This window comes from Desmodus rotundus, chromosome 3 (assembly GCF_022682495.2).
Source record: "Desmodus rotundus isolate HL8 chromosome 3, HLdesRot8A.1, whole genome shotgun sequence".
NCBI classification, from domain to species: domain Eukaryota; kingdom Metazoa; phylum Chordata; class Mammalia; order Chiroptera; family Phyllostomidae; genus Desmodus; species Desmodus rotundus.
In genome coordinates, this window is record NC_071389.1 from 138,685,020 (window position 1) to 138,701,690 (window position 16,671).

General features: G+C 42.8%; 1 protein-coding gene across 2 annotated transcripts in view; it reads left to right on the top strand.

Moving 5' to 3' along the window:
• Window positions 1-16,671, top strand: part of CPM (carboxypeptidase M) — a 73,895-nt gene that overhangs the window by 22,130 nt on the left and 35,094 nt on the right. The gene's annotated exons all lie outside the window — the stretch shown is intronic.

Consider the following 16,671-nt stretch of genomic DNA (forward strand, 5'->3'; position numbering starts at 1 on the left):
CCAGCTGCTTACCCTCTGTGTGCCTATTTCCTCTTTTGTAAAATGGAAATGATAGTTATTGCTTAATAGTTTGATGAGACGGTTAAGTAAGTTGATAGGTATTAAGTGCTCAAAATGTGATTGGCGCCTAATAAATGCCATAGAAGTCTATACTGCTCTTACTGGCTGTTATGGAAATCAGGGTATTTGGCAACTTGGAAGTGTAGCGCTGACACAGGCCTTGGTGTTTAAAATACTTGAAGCTGCTGTTTATTGAGGGCAGCTTTGGTGTCAGGCACAAGATTTGTGCTTTATCTCACTGAATTTCACTAGGTACCAAGTGACAACTTTAGAGACTGACTTGCCCAGGGCCATAAAGCAAGCAGCTGGCAGATTCAGACCTGAACTCCCAGTCTGCAGAGCGTGGCTCCCACCCCCACCACACCTGCAGCTTTGGGGCTGACCTCCTTCCTGCCAGCACACCCTGTGACCTGGGCCAGCCAAGTTACAGCATCCAGGCTAGACCTTGCATTTTCCAGAGGAGGACCGTGAGGCCGCTGGATTACGTGAATTGCTGAAGGTCACCCTCTAATGAGACTGTGGAGTCCAGGTTAGGAAGCCAGACCTAATATCAAGGCTCTGTCTATCTCTGTAGCGTCCCGTTGTTCAGGGTACAGTTGGCAAAGAAGACTCAGGACACCAGATAACTGATTCCGTTGGGGTCTAGCACACATACACTAGGGTATGGGTAACAAACTGCCTTTTGCTTTTATTTCCTTTTCTTGGTGAATTAACATAGAAAAATAAGAGGTTTTTGTTTTCCCACTTTTATATTTGCTTTGGAAAGTCCTCTGTCTCTTTAAGAGGTTTATAATCATGCTTAACAATAATGTAATAATCTTAGAAAAAGACCAGCCCATGTTTCTTCTTATCACTGCTTATCACGGGCCCTGAGCAGATGAGAGCTTTCTGTCTTACAGAGAAACACATTCGTGCAAAGTGTGCGTGAGGAGGCAGATTTAGAGCATGATTTGTGATAGTAAGAAATGAAGATGGTAGTTATCTAATCAACGCTATTGAATTGTATACTTAAAATGGTTAAAATGACAAAATTTATGTCATACATCTTACACGATTTTTTAGAACTAATGTAACATACAAAAACCATTGAACTGTATACTTTAAGTGGACGAATTGTATAGTATATGAATTACATCTCAATAAAGCTGTTTAAAAAAGTCATCAATAGAGATTTGACTACTTTATGCTATACCCAGCAATGGAACTTTATACAACCTTTCTAAAAGAATGGGGTAGATTTTTATGTTTTGACATGGGAAATGTCCAGAATATATTGTGAAGGAAAAAAAGGTTCATATCCAAACCTTTTCTATGCATTTGTATGTGTACACGTGAATACAGCTTCGTTTTCCGGTTGTCCCCCCCGCACACATCACCAGGCAACACCCTCTGGGTGTTGGAGGTTGGTATGTGTAGCCACGCCTCGCTGTCTTAACTGCTTCATGCTTTCCTGGTTTGATTTCCTCATAGCTTGTTTTATCATTGCCATGTTGATGAGTATTTAGGGCATACAACTTCCAGGGATTTCCGGCAACGCTGTGACCCATACCTTTGACAAGCACGTGAGCTCGGTAATTTCCCAAGGTAGGCATCGCTAAATCCAAAGGTGCGTGCGTTTTTGTGCTTGGTACACGCTGACAAAGTGCCCTTCCATAAAATGTGTTGTTTCACTCCCAATACCACATGAGTATGTACATTTCCCCACATCCTAACTAACACTTTAAATATTTTCCAATCCAATGGGTAAAAACAAAATCTCCATTTTAAATTGTATTTTCATCATTAAAAATCAGAATGGGCATGTTTATTCATTTATTTCACCTTCTATAAACATTGAGGTTTAAATATTTTCCCATCTCATGGGTAAAAAACAATAATCTCCATTTTAAAGTGTATTTTCACGATGAAAAATCAGAGTGGACATGTGCTTACATTTATCCCACCTCCTACAGACACTAAGGCCGAGCTCTAGTTGCCGGAGACACCAGTGAGCAAACAGATCTCTGCCCCTGTGGAACTTACATGCAAAGCTTTTCAGCGATTTGTCTTTCTGCATGCTGTTTGCCTGTTTTTCTAATTTGTAGGCCTTCTTAGATGTCCTTTATTGTATATGTGGCAAATATCTTCACCCACTCTCTGGCTTGTCTTTTAAACTTTATTTTCAATATCTTTTGCCTTAGTGAAGTTTCTAACTTTCATGAGGCCATATTCATCAATCTTTTTATTTATGCTTTTATGTTTTATGTCTCATTTTAAAAGGCCTTCTTTGCCCCAAGGTCATAAATATAGTCTATACTTTTTTCGATGTTTTTATAGTTTTAGTTTTTATATTTATAGCACCTGAACCCATCTGGAATCTATTTTTTGTGAGTGGAGTGGTATGTGGATAGGTTTCACATCCTACAGTGTGTGTTTTTGAAGGTACACATTTTTAAAAAGCATGTAGGACTTCTGTAAGCAGAAAGAGCCGTGACACTTACCGAATGAATGCCCAGGGGAGCGAAGGTAAAGTGATGGGGAAACAGGGCTGTGGGCCAGTGGAATAGATTCGGGTCATAAAGGGTCTAGAGAGGGACTGAGGAGAAAGATGGGCCTGTGGCTGACTTTGTGTCCTAGTTGCTACAGCAGCTCAGGAAATACTTGAAACATTTCATATGTACAAGGTATCATAGCTTCAGAAAACAAGCTAAAATGAATGAGAGATTGGATTCTGTGGTATTTCTAGTTGTAACAGAATTGTTAATCCATCATTGGGAACAAAATGAAGTTTGGGACAACACCCTATTTAAAAGTAATCCAACCCTAGAATAATGATTGACTTAATTCTCATTAGTTCTGGCTACCTGGGGTTATTAAAAGTGTGTAGGCATGTTAATTAACACCTGTTAGATTTAAGAAAGAGAATGTTGTGTGGCAGAAATATGGATAACAAACGAATGAACCTCCAATAGATATAATTCTTTAACGGGGGTGGATTACGAACTAGTCTGGACTAATCCACTCAAAATCGCACCAACACCTTTCTTCCTTTGGCACGGGACCCATACGATCCTTTAGTGTGTGTGTTACTCCATTGCATTTAGAAAAACCATTCATCCATCAGACACATTTGCCTGACGCTGTGCCAGAGCCTGTTCTAAGTGCTTTTCTAATGTTAGCTCATTTATTCCCTGTAACAATCCTATGAGGTACAGACACAGGCTTTTTTATTTTTTTTGTCTTTTTTTTCCCAAGTTTTTTTTGTTGTTGTTCAAGTACAGTTGTCTCCATTTTCACCCCATCATGACCCACCGCCTCACCCATCCCCACCTCCTATCCCCAAGGTTATTTTAATTTAATCTTTATTGTATTTTTTCCATTACCATTTAGTCCCCCTATATCTTTCTCTGACTGGCTTATTTTACTTAGTATAATGTTCTCCAGGTCCATCCATACTGTTACAAAGGGTAAAATTTTCTTCTTTTTATGGCTGAGTAGTATTCCATTGTGTAAATGTCCTATAGTAGTTTTATCCACTCATCTATTTATAGACACTTGGGTTGCTTCCATATCTTGGTGATTGTAAATAATGCTGCAATGAACATAGGGGTGCTTATGTTCTTTTGACATAGTGTTTTGGGTTCCTTCAGATATAGTCCCAGAAGTGGGATCGCTGGGTCAAAAGGCAGTTACATTTTTAATTTTTTGAGGTACCTTCATACTGCTTTCCACAGTGGCTGCACCAGTCTGCATTCCCACCAACAGTGCAAAAGTGTTCCCCTTTCTCCACATCCTCACCAGCCCTTGTTGTTTGTTGATTTATTGATGATGGCCATTCTGACAGGTATTTCATGATAGTTTTAATTTGCATTTCTCTTATGATTAGTGACGTTGAACGTCTTTTCATATGTCTATTGTCCATCTGTATGGTGGAATACTATACAGCCCTGAGAATGAATGACTTACGCTTACACAGCAGTGTGAATGGATCCACAATAGGAGGTAGTGCCTGGAAGTAGGCACAAAGGTGCTTCTACGGTGCTGGCTTCCCAACCATATGTTCACTTCATAAAGTCCACAATGAGCTGTACAATGTATAGTTTTCTATATTATGTTGTTTCATTAAAGAATTTCTTTAATGGTATATACTATAGTTAACTGAGGTATTGTGAAAAACTGAAATTCCTGAACTCATGTCTAGAGATTTCCATTCTGGGTGGAGCCCAAGAGTTTGTAGTTGTAACAAATTCTGTTGCAAGCAGTCCAGAGATAATCTTGTAAGAAACACAGCGATGCTACTGACCTAGTCTGCTGCTGATCAGTTTAACTCTGATCATTGGCAGGACTGTATAGGCTGAGCAAAAGATTGAGAATGACTGAACTCACACTATAGGATATCGCTTACATGATTAAAAAAATCCTCCTGACCAGTGTGGCTTGGCTGGTTGGGTGTCATTCTGCAACATGAAAGGCTGCCGGTTCGATTCCTGGTCAGGGCACATGGCTGGGTTTCTGTCCCTCTCTTTGCCCTGGCTGGTGTGGCTCAGTGGATTGAGCACTGGCCTGTGAACTCAAGGGTTGCCAATTCAATTCCTAGTCAGGGCACATCCCTAGGTTGCAGGCCAGGACAGGCCTCCAGTAGGGGGCATGTGAGAGGCAACCACACATTGATGTTTCTCTCCCTCTCTCTCTCCCTCCCTTCCCCTCTGTCTAAAATAAGTAAATAAAATATTTCTTTTAAAAATCCACAAAAATGCAGAAACATACGAAATGCCTGCAACAAGATATCTCTGAATCCCTCTGATGCCTAATGAGAGGTGTTTAAAAATCTTCCTGCATTTTAACGGAAAGAGGATAAATTTCAGATGTGGTTCTATCCTACCAAAGTTCCTCTCCATCAGATAGAAGTCATCCGTGTGTGCCTATATCACCATCCACATCCTTCACTGCCTCATCTTGCCCTTCCACCCACATGCAAAAGCCATGATTAAAATTGCTCCTCCCCAGCTTTTCTCCGGGGCCTTTGTCATACCTTTTCATGCCAGCTTACATGCGTGTTAAATGGAGAAGGTCCTTGAACCACACAGTAGTATTGGCCTGTAAGTGCACATCTAACTCTGGGTGATGGTTAGACATGTCTCAAGGTAGTGCCCTATTACTCATTCTTTGGTGGAGTACTGCTGACGTGTTGAGCAATGAAAAAGCCCTGTCAAATCTTGTTGCCCATCCTTTCTTAAGAATCTGCCTCATCCTTTCATCCCAATCATTGGATTGAGTGTGGTGAAGGGAAGTAGAGAGAGCATGAATCAGGTCCCTGCCTACAAGTTTCTTAAATTTAATTGAGGTCAATAGAGGCGCACTGCCAGAAAGGATAAAGGCCGGCCGCCACGTGCTGCAAGTGGTGAGTGCACAGCTGTGACTGTGAGGGGAACCAGGGCTACCTGGCCCCACTGTGAGCCAGTGCCTGATGGAGTCAGAAAGCATCTCCGCAATGGCTCCTCATCGGTGTTTGGGCTTTTCGCTGAGGTTCCTATGTCACAGGCCATGGAAACGTGGCGCCTAGCAAGAGGCCTGACTGGCATCGTACACTTATGTGTATGAAATCAACTCTAGGCATCTGACCCACTCTTCCTGGAGCATAGTTCGCCAGGGAGCAGCGTGCTACGTGACCAAGCTGCCTCACATCCTTTGTGAAATTAAAGGATACAAACTAACAGAGATCAAGATAAGCTATGCTTTAATGTGTGAGTAAACTCAGGTGGCTTATTAACAGCTGCCTTTCCTCATGCCTCTTCAGAAATGGGCATTTCTCAACCCGTTTGTTTCTTCAGGTAGGAGCTGATATGAGATGAAGCCAATTGTACAGCTTGATGAAGCTGAAGAGTTGGGCTTGGGAGATATTTTGACCTTAAAATGTTCATTGTCGGTGGCACCTGTGTGTAATCTTGGGTCTGCTCTGGCAGACAGTTCAGAGCCTGAACAGTCAGTGTTGCTCCTTTAGACAAACGCTGCAGTTATGGTACGAGGTGGCGTTGTTAAAGCTCTGGTCCTCAGCTTAGGAAAGACGTATTGTGAGCCCACAATCAATTATGAACATACAGCCAGAGAAACAGTTGGGAAACTTGGCCACTTCCCAAACAAATGCTGGTCTCTTGTCTATGTGTGCACAGGCCTGTTTTGTAGGTAACAGTGGCTTTGAATGGTAACCAGTGATTGTCTCTGAGCTCTTACACACACAGAGCAGAGTAAACACCTGAAAGCATCTTCTCATTGGTGAGTCTAATGCCACTATCGGAGAAGTGACTTATTAACAGTTGCTTTTGTTGGGTGGGGAGAGAGAGATGGGAGATGAAGCTCTTGTTTTGTTTTAGGAGTTAGATGCCTCAAGTTCTTTGTTCTCAAAAAGTTAAGTATCTATTGGTTACAGAGGAAGTTCTGTTTTGCATTGGAGCAAGGTGGGACAAACATTAATCTTAGAATTAAAATGAACAAACAAACAAACAAAAAACCAATTCAAATCCAGGCTGACTGAGCCTATTTTCTCATCTGTAAAATGAGGATAATACCTACTTTATCTAACTCATTGGGTTTCTCTTGAAAATTAAATAACATGAAGTATATGAAAATAACTTTGGAAATTATGTGAAATATCAGCATTTTAAGTAGGTATGACTTCCTGAAATCTTTGAGTTTTTCCTCAGATTCCATGCTTATGACAGCATTTGAATATGCTACCCCCTTCCTAATGCTAATAATGAAACTCTCAGTGAAATGCTGGAAAAGTCCCAAACCAATAGAAATTCCTACTAAAGCAGCTCACCGTGTGGTGTCCCTCAGTGAGTGATCATTGTGAATGGATCAGCAGAAGGCATCCTTTCCAATTGCTTTGTAAGCTTGAGAAATCTGTTGATGATTTCTGAAAGTGGGGTGTTGCAATGATATGAATGTGTAGGCACTGGTTCTTGTTTTGCTTTTTAAGTTTTAAATATGTTTGTGTTGAGTTGACAACAACAGGTACAGCCAATGTAACATACTACTTTGTTACAGAAATTCATTAGCACCAGCTCATGGTTTAAGTGATCTAGAACTGTAGGGTTAGGTATGCTCATATTCTTAGCTATGTTAAAAACACAAATGGAAATGAAGTAAGTGTCATTTTTAGCACTCCTTTGAAGGAGGTTGAGTAATTATATTGAGTAATTATATCATTTCTTAAATTGTTGACCACAATTTAGGCTATGGCTTTGTTAAGGAATAAATTGAAAGAATGCTTGAAAGCCACCAATACTGTCCTTCACTGATGTCCACTAGATAAAGCAGGGCTTCTCCTGAGCCCGAGTTCACAGGCCGGGAGACATTCAGGCCCTTCTTCTCCCACGGTCCCTCTCAGTAGCCACTGACCCGGCCTCTCCTCCCCTCCACCTCCTGTAATAGTCTTGCTGGTCTGTTCTAACAAGGCCTGGAGGGGAGTGGAAATCAAATCGAGGTAGAGAGAACAATTTCAATCATTTACATTTCTACTTTCCCTGACCCAATGTCCAGTGTTGAGGAAGAGAAGGAAGTCATGATTAAATTGCCCTACACGAAGGCTTTACTGATTCCTTATTCTTATCCTATGTTAATCGCTTGGACCTTGCTAGACGAATGACTTGGTGACCAGAAGGCTGAATGATCACATAAAGTATATAATTTTAAAATATTTTTGTAGATTTTTTTCTGGTCTTAAAAAAAAAAAAATCCCTGTCCTTGGTCAACATTCACGTTTGCATCAAGATGGTTTTTCTTTCTCAATATATAGGGAGATTTAATCAGCTCATGTGCCTTCATTTTGGGTAGTTTCCATAGTAATTTCTTAACCCCTTTTCTAGGAGAGTGTTTTTAAGGGGAAGAGGCAGCCTGTGAATGTCTCACCTGGGGGCCTCATTCCCTCCTCAGGGCTTCACCTTTTGTTCTAGGCGACCACCTCTGACTTCTCTTGATCCTGCGTCCCACCTCTACAAGCTACTGAAGCCAGAAGCCACCCACAAGAGCAGGCCGTGATTGTTTTACCTTTATCTCTTTTAAAACTTCCCCCTCCCCAGCTTTTTTTGTAAAAAAAATTTCAAGCCTATAGAAAAATTGTAAAAGTAGTTAAATAAATATACAGTCAGTAGATCCGTCATGTAGATCCATCAGTTCGTACTGTTTTGCCACATTGCTTGTGCTCTCTCCCTCTCTCTGTCTCTCTCTCATGAGCTCTATCTACAAATTTTGCTGAAATATTAGAAATGGCAAATAACATGCTTATTTACTAAATACTTCAGATGCACCATCTGAAAATGACTTCTTCTAGCCCTGGCTGGTGTGGCTCAGTGGATTGAGTGCCGGCCTGCAAACCAGGGGTTGCCGGTTCCATTCCTGGTTGGGGCACATGCCTGGGTTGTGGGCCAGGATCCCCGTGTGGGGTGCACGGGAGGTGGCCACACACTGATGTTTCTCTCCCTCTCTATTTCCTTCCCTTCTCCTCTTATATCTATAAATAAACAAACAAACAAATAAATAAATAAATAAGCTTAAAAAAATAAAAAATAAAAATGACTTCTTCCTACCTAACCACAACACACCATTATTAAACTAAGAAAAATAATGATCATTCAATAAACAATATACTCCAAATTTAAAGTCTCCGGTAGTTCCAAAAATGCCTTTTATAACTTTTCCCCCCTCTTAGAATCCAACCAAGGATTGGAAACACATTGCATATAGCGGTATACCTCTTTAGTCTCGTAATCTGGGACAGCTCCCCTGCCTTTTGTTGCCATTGACGAGCTCATATTGAACCAGTTCTACATCACCGACTGACTCCTAATGAACCATTCCCTCATCGACAAGTTCCCAGGTTGCCCTCATACAGTAATGAGTTGAAATCTCTCCACAACAGAGCTGGTATGGAAATCTTAACCTGGGTATGCCTGGAGATAGTTAAAATCTATGTGATAGGTTCAGTCACTTTGGCAACAGACCACATAGGAAAACATTCTAAAAGACACGTTTATAGTTAATATTTCAATGCAGTTAGCCAAGGTGACCTGCTTTCAGGCCCAGCATCATCCTCAGGCATTTTGTCCTGGGAATTCTGAATGAGATGCTGTCCTTGGACTTAAAAAGTAAATCCACCTGATGTCTGGTGGGATGACTACGACAGATTTTGTGCTAATAGATTTTGAAGGACAGGTTCTCTCAAGGTAGCCCCTTCCGCCTCCTGAATCCACACTTCAATATTAAAACGTCTGCAGTGTGTCTGGTCCATCTGAGCTGATCTGCAGGTCTTCTGGATCATACGTTTCTGCCGCCTGTTGGCACGAGGCCTCTATATTTTATGGGCACCGTTTATATTTGATTTTTTTCTTTAATTGCTCTACTACTGTGTCATCTGCTAGGGCCTATACTTTGTCATCAGCCCCTTCTGTGCACTCCAGTCCCCAAACAAGCATGAGCTCCCCACGTTTCTGGCCCTGTTGTGAAAATTGTGAGGGCTAAGTGAGATAGAACCCCATAACACAGAGGTAAAATTAACCCCATAACGCGGATGAGAAAACTGATTCACCCCAAGAGATCAGGCAACTTGCCCAAGACTGCACGGTGAGGTGTTTAAACCCTGGCAGTCTGATTCTGGAACCTGCGTGTATCATCTTTTTATGAGGTGCCCCTCAGGGGATCCTGCGTATCTTTTAAGAAATTGCAGATGCTGTCTTGAGGCAGGCAGTGTGCTGCTGAAACACGGGTTTAGATGTGCTTACTAGGCTGTCAAGCTGCCTGTGAGATTGAAGTCTCAGGACAGTGGCAGTAGGGAGAAGTCCACCTTTGTTAAGTGTCGGTCCTGAAGGGTCCTCACTTTGACAATGTCAGGGCTACTGTTATCAGGAGCTCAGCATCCCTCCATTGGGACTCTGGCCAGCACCACTTTCAAATGAAAGTGTTCTAGGGCACAAACTCGGGGAGTAGGATGACAGAAAGAAGAAGCTGTATTCTCCAGAGCAGCCCGTGAGGACATGGAAAATTAACTGCTGTTATGTCTTGCCACTAAAAGATGCGTCGTTAGAGTGGCAAAGACAAGCAAAAGGATAAACAGACCTCCAACAAACTGTCTTTTCTTTGGGACAAATGGATCGGAATCAACCTCCTCATAAATTACAGCAGGAACTCATAAGAAGTAAAAACTTCGACTGGGGAGATGGAACCAAAACATCAACACTGAACCCGAACGCCCCCGACCGACCCTAAAAGAGAACCCTCAAATGGACAATACGTCTATGGTGTTAGCTGTAATTACTCTATCTTTTAAAATACCATTAGAAAATCTCTTTTAAGTACTTTTTGTTCTTTTAGATAAGATGATCTGATTATGTTTGACTTCTCTCCCAAGGGACCAAAAAGCTAAGTTCTCAGCTTTTTTTAGCATGAGGCCTCTAGAGGTTTTCACTTTGGGGATTTAAAACCAAATTTCCTGTCTCTATATGAAAAAAAGACTAGAAAGGGAACAGAGAAATTATAATCGTTGGGACATGAGAATTACGGCTGGTTTTTAGAACTCACTTTTTAAAAATTTCTTATAATTTTATGATTTATTTTTCTTAAAATTAAAATTTCTAGAGGAAAGAGAACAGATTCGTCAGCCTCTGACCTGGGAACAGAGTGGGGTGATGGAGCGGATTGAGCTGGCAGAGGACGAAGGCAGAGGAACTTCCTAGAATCCTCTTTTGGTTGATGGTTGCTGATTAATGAGAATAGCTGCTCTGCTTCTCTGGGAGTCTTGACTCTCTTGAAATCAAAAAAGAAGAAAAGAAAATGTATTTCACCTCCATGCATTTTCAGATTTTTCCTTTCCTTTTATCCCCTAAAAAGCAAAATGTCCCTGAGCAACCACAAGAATCCCTGACTTAGAAACTGAGTTCCCCAAACCTCTCCACCCCCTTATTCAGGAAGAAATAAAACAGAACATAACATCTACATTTCTCAGGCATTTAACAACATTAGTGCCGTGGGCGCAAATGTGCAAGCAGATGAAATCTCCTCTCCCCGTGACGTTGAAGAGACTAACCTGAAGCCACACAGTTGGCTTAAATCTCGGCACTCTTTTGTACGGAAGTACTCCAAGAAGGTGCATCTACTCTGGAATTGATCTAGAAAATTGGGCCATTTTCAGAGCTCATCTCAGATGGCACTTTGAAGTGTGGCTGCAGACTTTTTCATCAATATTGGAAAATTCCCTAATCTCTGAATCAGAGGTGACCCCAGATGTAACTGGACTTCCTCATTTGCTTACCGACGTATCCAGGCTTTCATTCATTTAGCAATATGTATCGATCATCTACTAGGTTTGTGCCATGCACGACACTAAGTGCTCCAAGCACAGAGATGCACAATCCCTTGCTGGCAGGAAAGCCTGTGTTTTCAGTAGTGTTAGGAGAGGGGTTGCAGAAGTGCTGTCAGAGTTCAAAAGGGAGAGTAACTAGGCTGGTACGGGATGAGACCAAGGGAGGGAAACGGTAAAAAAGGTGTTGGATGGAGGGGGCTTTTGGTTGTGTGTTGAAAAGCAAGTGGAAGTTGCCCCTTTGATCAGGTGGACTAAGGACTATCCATGCAGAAGAATGAGCATGCATTAAAGATAAGGCAGATGGTTGGTTCTTTCTGAAAATACATGTAATTAAGAATGGCTATGCCCTGGCTGGTGTGGCTCAGTGGATTGAGTGCCAGCCTGCCTGGGTTGTGGGCCAGGTCCCCAGTAGGGGGCACAGGAGAGGCAACCACACATTGATGTTTCTCTCCCTCCCTTACCCTCTCTCTAAAAATAATTAAAATCTTAAAACAAAACAAAACAAAACAGAATAGCTAGATGCTGGTGTATGGGATTGCGGAAGGCTCGGGGCAGGGAGGGGACAGTCCCTGGGAAGTCTAATGTGCCGGGCTGAGGGGCTCGGGCACTATCTTGATGGCAGGGGAGCCATGTGATCCGACTCACATTAGATTAACTCCTGAGTAATAGAGAGTTTATCAAGCATTGTTTTTCTTTTGGACTTTGTGGTTTTTAATGATAACGATGTCTGAAATACAAAGTGGGTGGGGTTTGGGCAATATAATCAGTGAGGGATTCGAATTTGTTTCAGCTGACTAACACCCGGCTCAGGATAGGTAGTTAGTACAAGTTCATTGAATGAGTGCATGGGAAAATGAGGAGTTAAGCCCTTGTACAGGAGGGTAGCTTACACAGTGGAGAAGTATCTGATTTTCCACAAAGGAGTCTGGGAGTGCTGCGTTCAGGCCATCAAGGCTGCAGTTGCAGGTGGCGGTGCTGCCTGGGGCTTTTGGCGTGGCCTCACACCTGGGGGATGGCTGGTGTTTGCCGTCCAGTCCCCGGTGCCTGACATCAGGCCCTGTGCTCCAGCACGTTCCTGGCCTACCCTTGTCTACCTCCGTGTTTCAGCGCACCCTTCAAGGGCCGCCCCTGCTCCCCTCACTTGCGGTGGCCCCACATTCCTTACCACATGACAAGTATTTAGGTGCTTTTGTTGTCCTTTTTTCTTTTTTAATTCATGCCCACCTTTGCACTCCTAGAATCCAAAGCATTATTTGAGCCGTGGAATCATATCTATCCACATACAAACACCATGTGATGGTGCATGCAGGTATGATGAGGTTACCCAGGGAAAAAGTTCCAGGAGTTACGTTTCGCCAGTGGTGTCTTGCTGTGGTATTCCTTCTTAATATGGTGTTTTCAGTGCATTTTAATAGTAATTTGTTGGCTGTCCATGATCAGCCTATCGGTAAGGTGAATTTTTTTTATTTTTGTTTGATTTTTGCCTTTGATATTTCCCATCTTTAGGTGGCTAGAGCAGTGCAGCGGGGTGGTTAGGAACAGAGCAGCTCCTGTGGGTAGCCTACGCCGCTTCATTCCTGGTATGGTGGTTCTTAAACTAGTGTGAATGAGAATCCCTGGGACGCTCTGGGCTGTGCTGTGAGAATCCCCTGGATTCTCATTAAAACGCTGACTGCTAGTCCTCACCTCCAGGTCCTGAGTCAGCATTTAAGGGATGGGGCTCAAGAATGTGCATTTCTAACACGTTGCCAGGTGGTGCTGAAGGACCACACTTTGGGAACCACTGCCAGATGAGGCTAGGTAAGATTGTGTCCACCTGTGTGAAAGGGTAACCCCAGTACCCACTGCTTATGGTGGTCATCGTTAAGTGAATTTACACAAAATGCTTTGTGCTGTGAATGCTGCTATGCAAGCGTAGCCAGTCTGGAAACTTTTGCCCATGCTTTTGGTCCTTGTTTTTGTGCCAGTGTTTGTTTTCTTGTTATAATGAGCCACTATAAATGAGCAGATATAAACTTTGGAGGCTGAGTCTATAACCTGACTTTATGCGCTATTTTCAGCTCTTCTAGGGACTCATGCGTTATTTAACGTAGGATTTTGTGAGCTGTGTGATAAGCCTCTGTGTGTGCAGTAATGGGAACATGCACGCGTGAGATTGACGGTTCGGTATCAGATCTTCAGCTCACTCTTGCAAGGAGCTCACCAGCCGTCCACCAGCCTTGCAACAGGGCTGTTGCTCACACTTATGTACGAGGACACTGAAACTCAGCGTGCCGGGCAGGCTCTCTCAGGCTCTGACTTAGGCCAAAGAGTAATGGTGGGGGTACCCAGAAATGTGCAGGTTTGGGGAACCAGCCGCAGACCCATCCCTCTGGATAGCAGAGCCTCGTGGGTCAGACATACATACAACAAGCCTCATGAAAAACTGGAATGTGCCTCATCATCTCTGCAGCTCTGCCTCGGTGACTGGGCCACCCAGGCAGGGTCTCTGCCGCTCTCCAGTCATGTCCCTCGGAAACTCCCAGATCAGAGATAGTCTGATAGCATTGTTACATCAGCTCCGACAGGGAATGTCCCTGCAGGGTAGGCCTCCGTGCCTTGTCCGGGCGTCTTGTCCGGGCTCAGTCAGCTATAGCCAGGGAGCAGCCTGCATCTTGCTCCAGGAGCAAACCACAGCCACTCTATACAGAAAGAAGTGCTTGGGAACATTCCCTCCCGAGTGGGCTCGGCTCTGGCCTACCTAGCACCTGTAGGGAAACAGAGGCAGCCTGGAGTATCCAGAGGAGCACAGATTTTAAAATCAGATAGACCTGGGGCTAAACCCTAGTTCTGCCACTTAAATCAGTTTCCTCAACAATAAATTGTGGCTATCACCCACCACACACAGAAGCAATTGTGAAGGTCAAATAACAAGTGTTTAGCATAGTGCCTGGCGTGTAGCATCTGGACTTAATGAATGATAGTGTTTGGGGTTTTTTTAAACATCAGCAATATGGAAAAGTGAAAAAAATGTACTTGGTTTTATCACCCTGTCACTTTGCCCCTTATCACTGACAGTGTGCCATTTTCAATGTTTTTCTTTTTTGAGCATAATGTATCTGGTTTATTTTAAAACACAATTTTAAAAATATTTCTTTTAAGGGGCTCATCCATTATTTAACTTAAGGCTTTATATGCTATGGAGCCATTTACTTCCATGGTTATTTTAATGTAAAATCTGTTCTACATGAGTATAGTTCTGTAGAACTTTGCATTCTGATTTCTTTACGTGATAGAAGGTTTTTATGGTACGAATTCTGTACACAGGTTCAGTGGGCATGCTGAAATTTACATAAAATCATGTGCTGTTGGACCCCGACCAGCAGAGCAGTGGTTGTGTAAATGGCAGTGCACTCACGTATAAAATATTGAGCAGCCATTTTAAAAGGTGCAGTAGAATTATATCTGTTAACATAGAGACATGTTCACTATTATATGTAAAATGAGATGATTTTACCTAAAGATTCACTGCCTCCCAAATCTATCCGGATGTTCCCTGCCTCAGTCTCAGCAGTTTTCAAACTTCAATGGGCCTCGGAATCAACAAGGGAGCCTGATAAATGCAGGCTTCAGGCTTCCCACCTACGGTTGGGTTTAGGCGACGAGGCTCAAAGATTGGCCTTGTCACAAACATCCAGGTGATTCTGATATGGGGATGACACTCCGCCCATTTCTGCCTGTTGAAGCTGTATGAGGCACGTCCAGGGTAAGTCCAACCATTGTTAATGAGAATGGTTTGCGGGACATCGATGTAACCTGGCAGCCAAGGAGAGTGGACTGGAATGCACATGCATGACCAATGACAACTTCACTGTACTAGTCAGTGGGGGCGGTAGACACCATTGAGTGAGCGTGTGTACTGTGTAGCTGTTACATTCAAAATGACTGAATGAGTAGAGCGACGAATCTGCATCAGATTTTGCATTAAGCTTGAACATTCCTCCGCGGAAACTATTCAGATGATTCAGAAGGTGCAGCTATGGGCAACTGGTGATTGGCAGCTTCATCATGACAACATGTCTGCTCATGCATCACATCTTATGTGGAGTTTTTTGGCAAAACATCAAATCACCCAGTCACCCAGGTGACTCAGTCCCCTACAGCCCAGATTTGGTGCCCTGTGACTTCTGGCTTTTCCCAAAACTAAAATCCCCTTTGAAAGGGAAGAGATTTCAGACCATTGATGAGATTCAGGAAAATACGATGGGGCAGCTGATGGTGACTGGGAGAACTGTGTGAGGTCCCAAGGTGCCTACTTTGAAGGGGACTGAGGCATCATTGTCCTAAGTACAGTGTTTCTTGTATCTTGTATCTTCTTCAATAAATGTCTCTGTTTTTCATAGTACATGGCCGGATACTATCTGGGAAGACCTTGTGCTGCAATTTCTGAGCTTCTCCTACTTTCTTCAGAACTCCTATAGAATTTTGTGGTACTTGTTGTCTGTTTCCTTATCTTTGTGCAGACTTCTGAATTGTAAGACTCTCCACAGTCCTCCAGACAAACCCAGCGGGGCACCCGCATCACATCCCTGGGATTTTGTCAAGCCCCTAGTGAGTTCCTGAACACAGATACTGAGATATTTGGAATCCATGTTTTGTTTACTTTGTAATGAGGAGAAAGAAACCAAGCAATTCATAACTCTTAAGCACACCTGGTATTAGCAAGAACTTTGGAGAATAAAGGTAACCTTTCCAACCTTGACAGAAAAAAAACAATCTTGTTTAAATTACCCTTACCTTGGCAAGCAGGCTGTGGAAAGTAAGTAGTTTGTCCTTTGTGTATTAACCCTGGTCGAAACCAAAGACAGCCAGTGTTTGTTGGAGAGGGTGCTTAAAACCCTTCAGGAGGCTTGGGTTCCTAAAGCACTGTGTGAATATCTTCCGGACTTACTGCTGGGTTTCTGTCTCAGACTTTGTGCCATTGAGATTTGTTCAAGGTGAGTTTCTCATCTTGCAGTTCACTTCGGGGCCATTTGTGCTAAAATTGAAGTTGAGTTTCCCATCAAAGTACTTCTTTTTTTTTTTACTTGTTTGGTTTCTCTCCTTCCTTAAACTAAGTAATATTGGCTATCCAGTCAAGTCATATTTTTGTCGTCATACACTCTCCTTTTTTTAACAGGCCAGCATTGCAGATGTAGAGGTATAAGTATAACAATTGGTAAATATTATGTTGAGATGATATTGGAGTTTTCCTCTTGCCCATGAGGGGACTACACCATATTCTGTACAAATCTGTG